This window comes from Panthera tigris (assembly GCF_018350195.1).
Source record: "Panthera tigris isolate Pti1 chromosome F3 unlocalized genomic scaffold, P.tigris_Pti1_mat1.1 chrF3_random_Un_scaffold_45, whole genome shotgun sequence".
NCBI lineage: Eukaryota > Metazoa > Chordata > Mammalia > Carnivora > Felidae > Panthera > Panthera tigris.
Genome location: NW_024962182.1, coordinates 176,669 through 191,746, shown reverse-complemented (window position 1 = coordinate 191,746; position 15,078 = coordinate 176,669). Strand labels below are relative to the sequence as shown.

General features: G+C 48.9%; 1 long non-coding RNA gene across 1 annotated transcript; it reads left to right on the top strand.

Annotated features, from left to right (window-relative positions):
* The first annotated feature begins 558 nt into the window (after positions 1-558).
* On the top strand, positions 559-10,283 carry LOC122236302. The gene is made up of 4 exons (XR_006214380.1): positions 559-808; positions 1,923-2,037; positions 2,390-2,497; positions 10,184-10,283. It is a non-coding gene; the product is annotated as an uncharacterized LOC122236302 (long non-coding RNA).
* The last annotated feature ends 4,795 nt before the right edge of the window (positions 10,284-15,078 follow it).

Genomic DNA, 15,078 nt, shown 5'->3' with positions numbered 1-15,078 from the left:
TATATTCTGAGTAATACTCCTTTATTAGATATTTTATTTGGAAATATTTTCCCCCAATCTGTGGTTTGCCTTTTCATTCTTTTTATTATTATTATTTTTTTTAGAGAGTGAGAGATTGGAGGAGAGGGGCGGAGGGGGAGAAACAGAATTTTAAGCAGGCTCCACGCTCAGTGCAGAACTCAGTGTGGAGCTCTATGCCATGACCCTGGGATCATGACCTGAGCCTAAATCAAGAGTTGAACTCTTAACCTCCTGAGCCGCTGAGGAGTGTCAACCTTTTCATTCTTTTAACATATCTTTCAGTGACTATTCTTAATCTCCTATTGATTATTCTCAAAATGTAGATTATCTCATTTACTTATCAGAAAATAGTAGAGGAGCTATTATTGCAGTTTTGCAGGTGAAGAAACTAAGGCTCGGAGTTTTCCACTTGTTCAAGGTCATGTATTAGTAAGTAGTGGAGCCATAGGTTGAAACTAGGGCCTTGTGAATCCATGGACTGGGCTCTTAACCCCAGTTCAAGATTAACACCGACAGTTTGGTTGTTGAGATGAAGTTTCCTTCTGGATAAATGTTTGGCACCATAACCTCTGCCGCTAGAATGATGCAGGTCTGCCAAGCCTCTTCCATGCACCCACTTTCCCATCTTCTTTTCTCCAGACTGGTTGAGGAAATGAAGGAGATGTGTTATGAACTGGAATTAGAAAATGAGGATGTTTATGTGGCAACAACCTTTGGGGACTTCATCCAACTATTAGTGAGGAAGCTACAAGGGGACAACAAAGAGAGCGAGTGCATCATTGACTCTGTGAGTCCTGGGCCCCTCCATGTGGGCTTGGCCCTGCAGACCTCTCAAACACTCACATCCGTGATCTCAATGACACATGGGGAAAAACTGAGCATCCCAGAATCCAGGGCACTCAAGACCCCACCTTCAATATCCCAAACTCTCCCTGGTAACTCTGATAGCCTGAGGCTGCCAGCACAGTTAGGCAAATGCAACAGAGGAAATTGTTGTGTATGGGACAAAGTCTGACCCCCAAAGATATGAGAGTAGGATATTAAGAAGTGGCATTTACAGAGTACTTCCTACCCTCTGTGTCCTATGGCGTTTTTTCCAAGCAGTTTCCTCCTTGCTGCTGTGGCTCCAGCCTCCGCCAGATCACCCTTCCAGTATTCTAGTTTTGCTGGCGGACCCTAAACCCTAGTTCTGGGACCACCACTTCCTCCATTTGTCCTTTTAGTCTAGTAATGGCAGGGGCTTCCTGCTGTTATTAATCTCTGGTTTGACTCATAGCTTCTCAGCTCTTTCATCACCTGTGCAACCAACTGCATGCATTAAATTCTTTTTGTTGAAATGTCAAAAGAAAGAGAGAAAGGGAGAGAGGGAGGTAGCTATATGGAAAGAGAAGGAGAGAAAGAGACAGAGAATGAGTAATTGCGAACATTTTCCCAATAAGGGAAACAAGTGATCTTATACATTCAACTTGCATATATGGAAGTGTGATGGTATAATTGCAAACTTATTTTTAATTTTTAAATGTTGTATTCAATTTTTAGAGAGAGAGTATGTGGGGAGGGACAAAGAGGCAGGTGGCATAGTATCTGAAGTAGATTCTGTGTGGACCGTGGAGAGCCCAATGCAGGGTGCGAACTCCCGAATCTTGAGATCACCCAAGCACCCCTGCAAGCATATTTTTAAAAGAAACTCTTGAAAAATCATCCTGATGTGTCTTGGCAGGCTACGAGCTGCTATAGGAATTAAATTTGGGATAGTTTGTTTGGATCAAAAGCTGATGAAGAAAGTATAGGTGGCCAGGATGGATACCAGGTTGGCCTTAGGATTGTGGTCAGATGACTGATGAACAGATTTCAGGAGACGGATGGTGTTTCAGAGGATGCCATTCCGTCTGGAATTTCAGGTCTACAGGGAAGTGAGCGATGGAGTTGGTATCATGTCTGGTGACTCACAAGTGTCTGCCAACTGGTACTTCCTACTTGCAGATGGCTAGCAACCAGTCTGAGATCACACAGCGGGTAAGTGGCAGGACAGGGGTTGCAGCCCAAGCAGCCTGACCTCAGATTCCATGCTCATCATCGTTTCTTATTGCTCAGCTGCCACCGCTACCTACATAATAGCTCCCTGGGATAAGGAAGGCAGCAGGACTGGATTTGGCTAAAGAGACCTGACAAGGCCAAGGGGCCTTGAGTCCTGGCCCCTTGGCTCTGTGTGTGTGTGTGTGTGTGTGTGTGTGCGTGCACGTGTGTGCATGAGTGGATATCTATCTGTCTGTGTTTCCTGTGTCTCTCTGTGGGTTCATATCTGTCACTAATGCACCTTGTGAAGACTCCACACTGCACTGAATCTGTGCAAAAATTCCCTTCCCAGGTGGAAAAGGTGGTGAAAAAGCTGACCCTCCAGATGCCCACAGCTCTTCATTGGGGATGTGTTTGGGGTGCCAAGACCTAGGAGACCGTCAACCCAACAGATGGATGTGTGAGTACACTTCCTGCACTCCCTCCTGCTCTCCCTCCACCTTCCCCCTCCAAGGCCTCCTCTCTCATCTACTCCACTTATTGTCTGGGATCCTGGCTTAGGGAGCCTCTACTTGCACACAGAATGGTTGCAGTCAGTTTACACTCCCTCCACAGGAATGGCCCAGAGGGGAGCTGGAGCTGGGAGGAGGGAGGATTCCAAAGGTCTGGAGCCTGCTTCAGAGACTGGGACCAGAGCTAACATCCCCATGTAATAAATGAAGCCATTCCTTCCCCCTCCACGTGTCAACAATAATCTCAGCATGGGCGTTCCCTTCTTTAATATGTGATACCCCACTGTTGGGAACTCTTCCTTGAATCCCGTGTTTGTCAGATTTTCTGGACCTTGACCTTTTTATGTCATGACCCAGTATGCGCATATCATATTCACGCACACACACGCACGCACACACACACAAACACACACCTACCTGAAACAACACTTACTCCTACAGGTGCATACTCAGTTTTCCATTTTGCCCTACCTATAGCATCCCTCAGGGGCTGCAAAAAACAGCACGCTCAAATGGGTCAGTTGAAGGGAGTTTAAAGAAAATAATTGACAAAGGGGTAGACCGGGTGTGGGGACACAAACAAGGGGATCCTCAGGCAGAAACATGAGCTGCTACCACTTTGAGGCCTGTTTGGGGAATCCCTGAACGGAAGCTGTCTGGACAGGGTTGCCTGGGTGCTGGGCCCTTGGGCAGGGAGGGTGTATCGTGCCTGTGGTAACAAGCAGGGTGCTGGCCTTGCTGCCTCATTCAACCTTCCAGTCCCCATGGTGGAGTTTCGCCCATTGCTGGCTCAGAAGGGAGCAGCCCCTGGTTCAATGAGGAAACTAGACCACCATGGATACATATTATGGAATACAGAATACATTAGAGGGTTGAGACATTATGCAATTGTGAGAGATAGTAGGAAGAAAAATACAGAAAAGTGGTTAGAGAAAGTCACTAGACAGGCCCCAAGAACCATTGAGGGAGAAGATAGAGCCTCTCAGGAACCTAGAGGCCAGTGTCCACAGCTGCCAGAGTGGGGCCACCAAGAGCTGGTGGCAGAGTCTGTAGGAAGCGGTCACCTTTTGTTTAGACACTTCCTTAGGTTCACAGACAAGAATCTGGTCGTGGCCCAGGTTGATGGGAGTGAGGCTGAGCCTGTGTGGCACCCCACACTTGCCATTCCTCATGGCTGTCCTGAGGACCTCTGGGATGATGGTGGTTGCTTCACTGCCTTCCCCCCTGGTGCTTTCTGTAGACAGGATGCTGGAGGCAAAGGTACAGCTCAACAAAGTTGACAGTGAACAATCCTACTCAGTTCTTGTTGAGCCTCCCAAATGGTGTGCTCAGGTGATAGTTACTTCAGGGCTTTATGAGATGGCCACATCACGTGCAAGTGACATTGTCTGGAAGAATTGGAGGTATTTGGGGCTGATCGAGGGAAAAGATAGGACTATGAGAAGTAGAAACACGCAACAGGCTTCAGGATGCGACATCCCCTTAGTGGGAGACCATCCAGAGACTGTAGTGGGGAGGTAACTACTCAAAATGGGAAGGGTGCAAAGGAACTTTTGGAGGTTAGGTGATCAGACAGGGCGGGCTCCCGAGTCCTGGCAATGTTGTTCAGCAGCAGAGCAGGGATCTTTGGGTCAGAGGTCTGGGAAGGCAGCAGCTGTAAATGCATAGTCCATCTCTCCAACGATAATAGCTGTCAAGTGGGTGATGCAAAGCAAGAAGACTTTAAACAGCTAAAGTCTGCTTGTTTGGACTACATTTAAAATAATTGGAGACATAAATGGGTATCCAGCAAGCATTTAAGCTGACAGGTCTCACCCTGCAGTGAAGACTTGAACAACTAGAGACCAATACACAAAGACCAACTTTGGCTTGTTTATAATACAGATTTATACCTGTGACACATCTGTTTTTCTAGTTGATAGAACCCTAGTCTTTGAAGTGCCACAACATGGTGTTTTTCTTATTTGGTCTATAAAGCTTCTCAAAAAGTGATTTACACCTTTGCTATTCTTAACTAGAAAATTACCTGGGTGTGTCACTGTGTCTGAGGTAACCGTGTGGCTACGCCACTAGATTGCTTGTGTCTGTCCAGCCCACAGTTTCACTCACAAGCCTTATGCTACATACTGACTGTGTGCCCAGTGGGTGTAGCAGGTCCAGTAGGGGGCAGGGGACCAAATCCTGTCCCAGGCCTCAGGGAGAGGCAAATAGTATTGGAATGCTCAACTAAGTGAATATCTGTAACAGTCATGCAAAGTTTGAAGAAAGGTAGAGGATGCTATCAGGACACTGGAGGGATATGTTATTGGTGAGGAGTGGGCAGGAATTAGGGTTGGCTTCCCAGGGAGTGTGAGTGTGTACTTGGGGTGTTTAGGCCATGCCATGGCTGAATGCAGAGAGGAGCTGGTCAGCAGTCTTTTGTCCCAGACTTATCTCTGGGCCAGAGCTCCCCCATGCACAAGTTTGAGAGCTGCTCTGGGTCTGTGGCCTCCACCTTCCACTGGACACCCTGTCCCCTGGGCACTCTGCTTTTTGGGCTCCATTATATCAGAGAAGGGGGCACAGTCCTAATTCCTAGGCTGTCCACAGAAGCACACCCACCGGAATCACAGGAGGGCAACTGGATTTCATAGAGCTCACACTTCAGGAGGCCTGTGTAGACGAACCTTCCCTTGAATCTCTCCCATCATCCCCCCTCTACCTCCCCACAGATGCCATCCTTGGGGGCACACTCCACTGTATCTGCTGGTGCTTGAAGCTGGACATGCTGTCCCCTGGTCAAGGCTGTCCAGAGATGGAGAGGGTGGCCTTTTTGGATGGTGACCTCCTTATTACAGAGGCAGAGGGACTGCTTTGCAGAATCACGTGTGTTATAAAATAGTTACTCCATCCATATTTTACAAAGGAAGAAAGGAAAAGAGAGGAGAGGAGAGAGGGACAGAAGGGCATCATCCTCATAGCCATCCAGCAAAGTAAACCTTACTGTCCCATTTCATAGATCAGGAAACTGAGGTCAGCACATCTGAGTGTGGCAGAGCTAGCTGTGCAGGCCAGAGCCCCTTGTTCATTGACGAAGGGCCCTGAAAGAATAGGCAAGGCTGGTCGCATCCTGAGCCAATCTCCCTCCCCTCCCCCACCCCTTGACCTCTTTGGCGGACCTCATGGAAGTGCATAAGGAAGAGCTGGCCACCATCAAGGCTCTGGATGCAGATGCTGCCTACACACTTGCCCTGAAGACGCACCTGGTCATGTCCATCCAGACCTTCCACTACTTTGCTTGCTGGTGTGACAAAATTCACGTGGGACTGAAGCTCTTGCCCACCAAGTGAGAGCTCACACAGGCAGCCTGGGGTCAGCAGGAAACTAGGGCAGTGTGTTAGCCTACATGCTGCATAACAGATGACCCCAGTGTATTGGTTTAAAACAACCCATCAGCTCTCATTTCTGCAGATGGGAAATTCAGGCAGGCTTGGCTAGGTTCCATGCCAGGATTTCACAAGGTCAGTGTCAAGGTATAACCAGGCTGGGCCTTATCTGGAGGTCTGGGGAAACCCTGCCTGTAGGCCTGTTCAGGTGTGTTGGCAGAAATAAGCTCCTGTTGTTGTAGGACTGAAGGTCCAGGTCCTTGCTGGCTGCTGGCCGAGGCTATTGCAGGCCCTGCTCTGACCTCGCTCTGGCCCCCCAATCCCCTTGCCTTTCTCAGGTTTGGCGTCCTTCTGAGTCTCTTAAACTGGAGAAAACTCTGACTTTATGGAGGCTCCTGAGGCCATGCTGGGGTTATCTGCATCGTCTCCCTATCCTAAGGTCAACTGTGCCATTCTGCATCTTTGCGGAAGGGGTGGCCCACAGCTCCTGGATGGTAGGGATCAGGACGTGACCTTGGGAGCCATTTTCAGAGGTTTTCCCACCAGAAGCAGGGATGGGTCAACCCTTCCCCAGAGATATCCATCACCAACAAGTTCACTGGGGTCTGCCAGAATGGGCTCCATGCCTCTTATCCTCTCCATGGGGCTGAGAGGTGCATGTATTATGGGAGGCCTAACATCTGTTTCTCCTTCTGCTGCTGCATCACTGTTGGCTGGAGCCAACCCCCAGCTGGGGCCTCCTGGGCCAGCACGGCCTCCAGAGACAGCTTGGCCCCCCAACTCTTCCCTTCTCTGCCCCAGTTTCAAAACCAGAGGCCTTACCTGTACCCAGACCAGCTTCTTGTCTGAGGATTTTGCCAGGCTCAGTGCAGGAGGCACCTTGCCCCTCATGGCTGCCTTCTCCACCTGGACCTGAAGTCCTCAGATACCTCTGTCATTCCCAGTCTGGAAGGTTTGGGTCTCCTACCTGTCTCGGTCACGGAGATTTCAGGATGCAGACAAGACCCTGTTCCTTTCTGAGCCCCAAGCACAGTCTGGCTGCCCAGGGGGAAAGGGGAAGGAAACAATGGAGCTCCCTACCAGTGACTCCCCTTGCTTCTTCCAGGGCTCCACCATCCCCATCAACCAGGCCAGAGTAAGCCACAACCTGGCCTTGACCAGGAAGGAGCCTATTGGGTGAATCACAGCGCCAGGCAAAGACTCACCACACACTAGGCACTTTTTGCGCAATTGTAGTGTGAGTGTTCATCCCCCTTTTACGCATCTATCAAACACTATTTATTCACTGATTACTAAATGCCATACATTTCAGGCGCAGGATATACAACGATGACCAAAACTGATGGCATTGCCTGCCCTCAGGGGACTTATATTCTAGCAAATAAGACAGCTTTCACATTTAAAGTACCCGCTCTGTGCCAAGCACTGTTTCAATGACCTTATAAGTATAATTTTACTTAAGCCCCACAATAGCCGTGTATCAGTCAGTGACATAGTGGGAAATAGAGGGCACACCTGAAAGATTTTATGTGCAAAGACTATAATAATGAATATGCATAAAATTAAGAACTACAGGGCACCAAGGAGCAGTGTAAAAATAATAGAGAAATAGACAAAGGATGGGAACTAGTGCTCAACAGTAGACAGGCACCTGCCCAATCAACATAGAAAAAACTAGGAATTGGGGAAATGATGTTAAACCCAGACGTGAGGGGCTATGCCTCACCATCAGATGGTCCCAAGGCTTAGGGAGAGAGAAGTCTCCTCACACTGCTTGTGGGGGGTGGGGGAAGCAGAGGGTCCACCTTTGTGAAAGGCAACTTGGCAGTGACTTTTCAGTCTCCAAATGTACCCTGCCACAGGCACAACTATGGTGACTCACTGGCACAGGTGCTCAAGGAGACAAACCCAAGAGCACTCACAGAAGCTGTTCTGGGGCCTTGACAGCAAACCCCTGCACAACCCATGCTGAACTCTGTGGCCTCCTAACCAAGGCATGGCGTGTGGCTGTGCGAAGGCATGGGACAGAGAGAGCTATGAGGACCACGTGGAACGGCTCCAGGAGAAACTCGTGTGAGGGAAGCACACTGACGAATGCCCTCTAAAATCACCAAATGTGCACCAGAGGCCCAGTGTGGTCAGCACCCAGCAAGCATTCCCACCTACCCTGTGCCCCTTACAACGTGGGGCCTCTGGGATCCACCAGCAGGGACATCACATCCCTGTGGATGGTGTTCAAGGGCACTCAGCTTGTTTGGGAATGTGGGGGGGGGTGGTGTCAGAAGAAGAATGTGTTCAGATGTCATTTGCATTGACATAAATGAGTACAGATGACCACACCAGGTCCTGAAGGACAGGCCTGCTGGTGAGAGCAGCCCCTGTTGGGAGAGTGGGCTGTGGATACAGGAAAACCCTGTCCTGTAGCTCCCAGAGAGGGGGCAGCCTGGGTGGGATGTGGCACTGACTCAGGGCAGGGCTTCCCACCCAGCCTGTCCCCCAGAGGACACAATATGTAGACAGTGCACCAGGACAGGCCCCCACAACAAGGAACTCCCCTGCCCAGGTGTCAGAGTGTAGAGTGAGAGCCCTGCATAGCCCATGTGCTTGGAGCCCTTTCCTTGGGCGCAGGCCTGAGAAGAGCTGGGCAGGGGGACCAGGGGCCACCTGGCTGACAGCCACAGGAATCTGCATGGTCACTGCTCTTGCAGATGCCTTCCGAGGAGTCTGTCCCCATCAGACTGAGGAGGATACTAATGCAGAGCCTCCCAGGAGTTGGGGGACTGGGAAAGTTGTCCCTATATGGGCGGGTTTATGTGTCTGCTAGAGCTGCCATAACAAAGTACTGAAACTAAGAGACTCAAGCAGCACACATTTGTTGCCTTAGCATTTTGGGGCTGGAAGTTCCAGATTCAGGTGTCAGAGTGTTGGTTTCTTCTGAGGGTATGAGGGAGAATCTGCTTCAGGCGTCTCCCCAGCTTCTGGTGGCTTACTGGCAGTCTTGGGTGTTCCCCAATCTCTGCCCTCATGTTCACTTGGTGTCCTTCTTGTGCATGTCTGTTTGTTCACATGGCTGTTTTTTGAAGGACATCAGTCCTATTGGGTTAGGTACACACCCTATTTCAGTATGACCTCGTCTTACCTAATTACATCTGGGATGGCCCAATTTCCAAATAAGGACGTTCTGGAGTTAGGATTTCAACTGCGAATTTTGGGGAGGACAGTTCAGCCATGACAGTGGGACTTCCTGACCTCCATTCTCCTTTGGAGCCCCCACAATCTTGATGACCTCACCCTCTTCTCTAGACACACTCACCGTGCTCCCTCCGCTTTCTCATCCTATTGGGTCTGCTGGGTGTACATGGGGTGGGGAGTGGCTCTCCAAACCCCTGAGTGTACCCTGTTGTTCCCAGGATGGTGTGCTGGTCCCCAGATTGTCCTAAACTCAGCCTTCACACACGCTCTTCCCCCTTCCTGGGTTCAGCTAAGTCATCTTTTGGGAAACATTCTGTGGTGATTATGATCATTAATATGATGAAGAAAACAAGCTAGGTAGCCTGAGCAATTCTGTGTGGACGGGCTCATTAATTGTCTGACACTGATAAAGACAGTGCCCTGTGTTTTACAGGAGTCAGGGGAAAGCAGGCTGCTGGGACCACACGTGTCATCATTAGGCCCCCCCAGGACCATGAGGGGCTTCCATTTGATGGAGACACTGCTCCCCCAGAGGCTTTCTCTGGGACCAAGGGGGCACAGAGATGCTGGGTACCATCTCTTAATGCAAAGCAGACAAGCCTTGTTAGGCCTTCTCAGCTGACTGCTTCCTTTTCTCTATGGAACTACACCCTGGCCTCACCCAAGAGGACTCTCGCTGACTTCCTCCTGGCCCACCCATTTCCAACTCTCTCCCATATTCTCTCTGCCCACCTGGGTGATCCCTGTCCTTCTCCCTAGCCCTGCCTGCTGTCAACCCCTCACTGCCTGGTGTCATGCCCTACTGGACTGTCCTTAGGCAGGTCTAACAGTTCCAATGAGAAACCATGTTCCCTGGCATTGTGCCCTGCCAGGAAGAGGGGCTATTGCCACGCCGGACATACTGCCCCATCAGGGACTGGAAGGCCAGGGATGAGCTCTCTCAGGGGGACCTTGGGCACCATATCAAGATGCTTGGAGTGGAAAAGGGGTCAGGCTTAGGGAGAGGAATCAGCTGGCAGGTGCAGTCTGGCACCTAGGCCAAGTGGAGAGACGAAGACCCACTTCTTTGTACCACAGGGTCTGTGGCATCGTCATACCCTGGAGCTATCCCCTGCTGATGCTCTCCTGGAAGACGGCTGACTGCCTGGCTGCTGGGAACACAGTGGCGATCAAGCCTGCCCAGGTGTGTCTGGGCGTGTTCCAGGTGGGGCCTATGGACTGTAGAGGAGGAGACAGGTTCCCCGTTGGGCCCTCTGCCCACCCAGAACTGGTACCTCCTCAAGGGAGGAAGGGTACTGCTGATGAGGGCTGGCCTTCCGTGGGCTCCTCTCACAGTGGCAGAGTCAGCACGCAGCAGGGGTCAGTGTGGGCTGTATGCAGTGTCTGTCCACTCGACCATGGGGTGGCTGAGTCAGGTTAGCTGTGTGTGTACCTGCAGCTACTTGGTGAGCAGAGTTAGGGATTTTCCCATAGACACCAGCCCTCTGGATTTGGGAGAGGAGAAACTCTGTTTGGTATCCCTTGTCCAGGCCACAGGCTCTGAGAGAGCTTTGGTGCTTTATTTGGCTTCAGAGCCTGAAAGTCCTGGAGGGAGCAAGGGAGTGGTGGGATTTGTACACCTGCACCCCCTCCAGCCCCTCACACAGAAGCTGCATAGGTAGATGTCAGGGTCACTCAGGCAGGCTGGAAGGGCCTGAGCAGTGTCCCCTGGGGATGAGGACACCCCCTGCACGGGCCTCAGCTTCTTCACCTGTATACTGAATGTAACAGCCTGTCCCCTGCCTGCCCCCAGGGGTGTTAGGGACTGAAGGCAAGATGCTCCATCATGTGGCTCTGGACAGCATGCTCAGGAAGTCTTCTGGCTGCTTTGGGGCAACTTGGACCTAAGAAAATTACAATTTAAAATCCAACAATAGCGACAGCTAGCATTTACAGTATTAACCCTGTGGCAGCATTTTAGTCCATAACAACTTACATGAAAATTAAAAGTTTGCATACGTTTGCTTATTTGATTTTTTTTAATGTTTATTTATTTTTGAGAGAGAGAGACAGAGCATGAATGGGGGAGGGTCAGAGAGAGGGAGACACAGACTCTGAAACAGGCTCCAGGCTCTGAGCTGTCAGCACAGAGCCCAACGCGGGGCTCGAACTCACAGACCGCGAGATCATGACCTAAGCCGAAGTCGGCCGCTTAACCGACTGAGCCACCCAGGCGCCCCACGTTTGCTTATTTGAGCATGGCAACAACCCTCTGAGATGACCCATAACCTCTCGCATTGTTGGGGTTTGCTGTGCACAGATCCAGGAATTGCCCCTAGAAGGCCCGGTAGTAGGCCCGTGCCCTCCCAGGGCCAGCACCCCACAGATTTTGTGGCTCAGCCTAAGACCACGTGGTGGGCGGGGCACAACCCAACCTTTACAAGGAAAATTACCTGGGTTAGAAGAGGAGCCACTGCTCACAGGGCTGAGGAGGGCAACGGCCTCCAGCCACGAGGTGGTAATTAGAATCTCACACCCATCAGGGAGCTGTTGGCACTGCCTGGCACTGAGGTGCTTCCAGGCAGTCCTGGATCGCTCCACTCCCTGAATGAAGTAGATATGAACATTCAGGAAGGGGCCAGGCCTGGCTACAAGTCTGGAGCCTGCTAGGAGAAGGCACTAGAAGATACAGGAGGGAGCACCTTTACTCCCCACTTTCCCCTGGAGCTGTGAGGAAGCTACCTGGGGTAGCTCTCTTCTTCTTCTTCTGGAATTCCTATGATATGGATATTGTTCTGTTTGATTGCATCACTTAGTGCTCTAATTCTCCCCTCATACTCCTGGATTTTTTTTATCTGTCTTTTTCTCAGCTTTCTCTTTTTCCATAATTATATCTTCTAATTCACCTATTGTCCCCTCTACCTCTTCAATCCGTGCTATGGCCACCTCTATTTTATTTTGCACCTCATTTATAGTATTGTTTAGCTCCTTCTGACTATTTCTTAGTCCCTTGATCTCTGTAGCAATAGATTCTTTGCTGTCCTCTATGCTTTTTTCAGTGCCAGCGATTAATTTTATGACTATTATTCTAAATTATTTTTTCGTTATATTGCTTAAATCGCTTTTGATCAATTCATTAGCTGTGGCTACTTCCTGGGGTTTCTTTTGAGAAGAATTCTTCCTTTTCATCATTTTGGGTAGTCCCTGAGGTGACTCCAAACTGCAACCACTTCCCCTGTGCTGTCTGGAGTAACTTGTGTTGGTGGGCAGGGCCACAGTCAGACCCGATGTCTGCCCCCAGCCCACCGCTTGGGCCACAGTCAGACTTGTGTGTACCTTATCTTCCCCTCTCCCAGGGGCAGGACTCACTGTGGAGTAGTGTGGCCCTTGTCTGGGCTACTTCCACACTGCCAGGCTTGTGGTGCTGCTTCGATGGGAACTGGCCAAGGGCGTATTAGAAGGGGTGGATCTGCGAGGTGCACAGGGGCTGGAGGTTCAGGCTTAGCTAGCTTTGCCACCGGTGGTCCCCTGTTGGAGGGGCCCTAGAGCACCATGAGGGAGACAGGCCAGTCAGAGAGATGGATCCATAGAAGCACAACATTGGGCATTTTCCTGCTGCAAGCAAGTTCGGTGATGGAAACTGGTTCCCTTTGGAATTTCAGCTGGGGGATGGGAGAGGGAAATTGCACTTGCCAGTGCCTTTGTTCCCTGCTGAACTGAGCTCTGTCTTCCTGGGCTCAACAACTCTCCCTCCTGGAGTCCTCTTACCCTCCCTGCTCTCTGAGAGCAGAGCTGTTGACTTTTAACATTCCAGATGTTAAGTCCCACTGGCTGTCAGAACTCACATAGTCCAGCCCCTCCACTTTTGCAAGCCAGAATTCGGGGGCTCTGCCTTGCAGGACGGGCTGCCCCTGCACTGCCCTGGCTCCCTCCCAACAATCCGTGTAGTGTGAACCACCTCTCTGCCCTTCCTACCCTCTTCCATGGGCCTCTTGTCTATACTTGGCTCCAGAGAGTCCGTTCTGCTAGTCTTTTGGCAGTTTTCTGGGTTATTTAGGCAGATGTGGGCAGAATCTAAGCGATCAGCAGCACGAGGTAAGCCCAGTGTCCTCCCACACCGCCATCTTCCCCTCTGGAAGCAACTTCATAATAGACATGCCTCTTTTGCTAGGGAAATAAAAGAAAAATAGAGTATTGGGAATTCATGTATATAAAATGTTTCTGCACAGTGAACTAAATTATCAACAAAACTAAAAGGCAACCTTTAGAATGGGACAAGTCATTGCCAACATCATACCTGATAAACGGTTAGTATCCAAAATGGATTAAAAAAAACTTATAAAAATGAACACCAAAAAACAAATAATCAATTTAAAAATGGTCACAAGGCAGGAGTAGCCATTTTCTGAAGAAGATATAGAGATAGCTAACAGACACATGGAAAGATGCTAAAATCACTCATCATTCATTCTTTCTTTAAAAAAAAATTAATGCTTATTTACTTTTGAGAGAGAGACAGAGGCGTGAGTAGGGGAGAGACAGAGAGAGAGGGTGACAGAATCTGAAGCAGACTCCAGGATCTGAGCTTGGCAGCCGAGAACCAGATGCAGGGCTCAAACTCATGAACAGCAAGATCACAACCTGATCTGAAGTCAGATGCTTAACCAACTGAGCCACCCAGGCACCCCAACTCATCATTCATTCTTGTGACTGCTTTTGCTGTATCCCAAAGGTTTATTTTTTTTTACATTTATTTAGTTTTTTTGAGAAACAGAGTGAGAGAAAGCATGAGTGGGGGAGGGGCAGAGAGACAAGGAGACACAGAATCTGAAGCAGGCTCCAGGCTCTGAGCAAGTGGTCAGCACAGAGCCTGATGCGGGGCTCGAACCCATGAACTGTGAGATCATGACCTGAGCCGAAGTCAGATGCTCAATCCACTGAGCCACCCAGGTGCCCCGCCAAAGATTTTAGACTGCTGTGTTCTCATTATTATTTGTTTCCATATATTTTTCATTGTGTTTTTAAATTTATAATTTGGCCCATTTATTCCTTAGCAGTACATTGTTTAACATTCACGTATTTGTGGTTTTTCAAAAAAAATATTGTGGCTGACTTCCAGTTTCATAGCATTGTGGTTAGAAAAAAATCATAGTATTATCTAAATCTTTTTGCACTTATTGAGACCTTATTTGTGACCTAGTATGTGATCCTCCCTGGAGAATGTCCCATGTGCACTTGAAAAAACTGTGTAGTCTGCTTCTTTAATATAGATAGTTCTGACTATATCAGCTAAATCCATCTGGTCCAGTGTGTCTTTCATAGCTATTATTACCTTATTGATTTCTGCTTAGATTATTTGTCCACAGCTGTAATTGTGGCATTAACATCTGTTAATACTATTAATGACTTCCTGTGTATTTGTTACTGTTCTGTGTATTTGAGTGTTCCAATTTGGGCATAAATATTTACAATTGTTAGATCTTTTTGTTAATTAGACCTCTTTATTAGGATAGAACGACCTTATTCATCTCTTGTTAGCCTTTGGTTTAAAATCTAGTTTCTCTAATGTAAGTATTGCTCCTCTGGCTTTCTTTTGACATCCATTTTCATGATAAATATCTCTCCATCCCTTCACTTCCAGTGTGCAGGTGTCTTTAGGTATAAAGTGATTCTCTTAAAGGCAGCATATTCACGGGTGTTGTTTTCCTTATGCATTCTGACACCCTATGTCTCTTGATTGGAGCATGCAGTCGACATTCAGAGTGACTATTGACAGTTATTAATTTACTGCCATGTTTGTTTTGTCATTGCTTATGGAGATTTTCTCTTTTTCCTTCTAGTCTTTGTTGTTTTTGTCTTTCTCACTCAAAGAATTCCCTTTTACTATTTCTTGAAGGTCTGGTTTAATGGTCATGAACCAATATAGGATTGTTTGTCAGGGAAACTATTTATCTCTGCTATTCTGAATGACAGCCTTCATGTATAGAGTATTC